At 45.7% G+C, this 3,638-nt stretch overlaps 1 non-coding gene across 1 annotated transcript; it reads right to left on the reverse strand.

Moving 5' to 3' along the window:
• Nucleotides 1-2,365: 2,365 nt before the first annotated feature.
• TRNAA-GGC (transfer RNA alanine (anticodon GGC)) lies at nucleotides 2,366-2,437 on the reverse strand. The gene has a single exon. It is a non-coding gene; the product is annotated as a tRNA-Ala (tRNA).
• Between the last annotated feature and the right edge of the window lie 1,201 nt (nucleotides 2,438-3,638).

The raw sequence follows: 3,638 nt of genomic DNA on the forward strand, positions 1-3,638 counted from the left end.
CTGCCCATTGCTGCTCTAGTTTTTATAGTCCATTAAAACCTACAATCACTGTAATGTTTATGCATTATTGGGGAGATAAATTGCATAATTTTCATTTTGCAATTTAAATGTAATTATGATCTTACTAATGACTTCAACCTGAATTTGCTAGACTATCAGTTTTTCTAACCCTTGCCAAAATTATAGGTAATTACTTAAGGCTTACAATAATTATAAGTCCATCTCTTAAATAATTAATGTGCACTTTCGTGGTACAAAACAGCTAGTAATCAAACGACCTCCGCTTACACTGCAAACCCATGCAATTAGGCCTATTGTGTAGGTCTGTGGAAATATACCCATTTGCAAGAGTCCCTTCAGTTGGCAAGCTAAAACAAAGCTGCCGTGGATTATAGCATCAAGTAAGGGAGAAATCCCCGGCTGCCACAAGATGAGAAAAAGGAAGTGATCTGTGAAGCCGTAGGAAGTTCAATATTAATCGACACAGTACTACTGAAACTGCTGGGTTTTGGGCTGAGGAAGGGGAGAAAAGTGAGGGACCCCGTCAGGGCTGGACTTGGAGAAATAGGGAATGATCTATTAATGATTTTCACAAAGAAACTAAGTGTGGGGGTTTGGGGGGCTATCATCTGCATTTTGTTCCCTTTCTTCTTCTTTAGGGAGCTTGTTAGTTCCATCACACAACATAGGATAATCTGCTGAGTTACAAAGATCCCACAGGGATTAATAAGGTGATATTTTTTGCCCTTGAGGAATCAGCCCTCTACTGTGTATTACAAGACAGGCAAATAGAAAATTAGAACATACTCTGATAAGTGTTACAATTTTCCACAGAGTACTAGTAGATAGACAGGAATACTAGTAGACAGACTAGATAGCATACTAGTACTAGTAGAGAGACTAGTAGATAAACCTGGCATGCTGCAGTCCACGGGGTCACACAGTTGGACATGACTGAGCGACTGAACAACAGCTGGTAGATACGGGAACGCTGAGCCACGAATGGTGTTTCTCACTACAGTAAGTCCCCTGCGTACGAGAGAGTTCCATCCCAAGTGCAAGTTCGTAAGTCCAAAATGTGTTTGTAAGTCCATCAAAGTTAGCCTAGGTACCCAACTAACACAGTAGGCTATATTGTACTGTATGGTAATAAGTTTATAATACTTTTCACACCTATGGAATGCAACGTGACATGGGAGACCCTGTTCTCCTGAAGAAAAAAAAATCACTTATACTCAAGTAGAGAAGAGATTGAATTCCAACCTAAGTCTTCCCCTCAAGGCTATGTCCTCCTAGGAAAGTCATTTTCTCTCTCTGGCTTCACTTATTCTAAATTAGGAATTAAAGGCTCCAGTCCTGGCGTATTTTGATTCTAAGATCTGGCTCTGCACACCAGGACCTCCAATCAATGGTGAGAGATTCATGTTTCTTGACTATGATTAGCAGCTTAGTAAAAACCACACACCTTTTGCACCAAGGAGATGTTATACCTCCCCATCCTGCCATGGGTGGGATGCTGGCATGGAGGATGGCCTGAAATCTGCCGTGTCTGAAGAAGCCACCCAACAGCATCTCAGTGTCCCACCCCGCCCCCCTCCTCAAAGCAACTCTGGTGGCATCTTCTGCACAAACAGCAGCCCCAGTGCCTGTTGTGCTTCAACGCTTGATAGATTCCACCTCCGTGGACAATAGGGCTTCACATGGGCCCCAGTGAAGTTTACAAATCTGTGGGAAGAACCCTGGTCCATGATGTCAGCTTCACACTACATCACCCTCCAGCAAAGGGCCTGGCTCAAAGGAGAGCACAGACTCTGTTGCCAGCTATGGCAGAAGATTGTCCCCGAGGCAAGCCAGATTTCTCATTACTTAGCAAGTCACTCCACAGTGGGACTCGAGCCCCCTTGAATCCACAGTGTGATGGCATAGCAAGACCCCGTTGAGCACCTCCCTGTTTACTTGGGTGAAAAACACATCCCTGGCAGCTCCAGTCCCACCCAAACTCACATCAAAGACTTGGAAACCCCTAGCTCAGCATACTCTATCCTTTAGCCAGTGGGACAAGGGCTGAGAGCAGGTGGAGTCTGGTGGCAGACGGGGGACCCCCAGCTGCAAGAGGGCTTTCCTGTGATCGCTGTAGTTTTTTTTTCTTTTTTGCTGTACCAGGTTGTCTTTGCTGCCCGGGCTTTTCACTGGTTGTCGCAAGTGGGGGCCACTCTCCAGTTGCAGGGCACGGGCTTCTCACTGTGGTGGCTTCTCTTGTTGCTCTCGAGGACTGAGGTCTCAGTAGTTGCAAGTCCTAGGCTCTGGAGCACAAGCTCGGTAGTTGCAGCACATGGGACTTAGTTGCTCCATGGTGTGTGGGATCTTCCCAGATCAGGGATCGAACCTGTGTCTCCTGCATTGCCAGGCAGATGCTTTACCACTGAGCCACCAGGGAAGTCTACGATCACTCCACTCTTACACCCCGATTTCCTCCCTGGATGACGATTCTGGTTTCTCACGACCAGAGTGCCACTCAACTGTGGGCAAAGCTACAGACCTTTAGATGATAGAGAGAAAGTATGACAAAGTACAGCAGGATTTGGAATCAAATGGATTTGGTTCCATCCCAGCTACAATACTCTTAGCTCTAAGGTCTTGGGCAAGTTATGAAGGTATTTCTTGGTCTCAGTTTCTCAGTATGAGAGATGGGGATGATAATTTTCTAGTGAAGTTGTTATAAACAGCAGTAATGGTTCTTAAAATGTTCACAGAATTGGTCTTAATGCATGAGAAGTGTAAAAAGTCATCATGTCTAAATCTAGACATTTCAGGAACTGTTATCAGGTCATCAAACAGGGATTTCATGCCCCCTTCTTGGAACCTCTGAGGGTTTTACCATTGCCTTCCAAGTACTGTTCTTCTGTAACCAACACTTTGGTTGATTTGGTCTGGTTGCATCTCAGCTCCAGGTTCATCTTCAGACACTATCTTGGACTCTTCTGATCCCACTTTGGAACCTACAGGCCATATGTTCTCACCTACCCAGGCTTGGGTCCCAGAGCCTTGGCTATGGAGAATCTGGGTGAGGACTGACTCCATCAAGGTCACTATAGTGAAGCAAAGAAGCAACCTAGCAGAAATTATCATGGGGCAGTGGGCTGGGATGTGAAACAATGGTTACACTGACTTGCATTTGGAAGCCAAGCCATTGAGTCCCATTTCTGAGTGACCAACAAGTTTGTATGTTTTTTGAAGATCAAACACAGCAACTTCCAGCCAACTTTGCATTCTCACCCTAAGGAGTTGAATGGGGGGCGGGGGGATGAAAGATCAATTATGAAATCCCTTGTCCCTGCTCCCTGATGTACAGCAGACCTTGTGCATAGAGGTTCAGGTAGGGAGTCATCAACACCAGCTGGGTGTCCATCACAGAGCCATGCATTTCCCAGGACATTCACTTTATTAGGGAAGAAAGTCACTTTTTTTCAGAGGTGGGTATTCAGGGTAGTGTTCAGTTCAGTTCAGTTCAGTCACTCAGTCGTGTCTGACTCTTTGCAACCCCATGAACTGCAGCATGCCAGGCCTCCCTGTCCATCACCAACTCCCGGAGTTCACTCAAACTCACATCCATCTGGTTGATGATGCCATCCAGCCAT

This window comes from Budorcas taxicolor, chromosome 2 (assembly GCF_023091745.1).
Source record: "Budorcas taxicolor isolate Tak-1 chromosome 2, Takin1.1, whole genome shotgun sequence".
In the NCBI taxonomy this organism is placed as follows: domain Eukaryota; kingdom Metazoa; phylum Chordata; class Mammalia; order Artiodactyla; family Bovidae; genus Budorcas; species Budorcas taxicolor.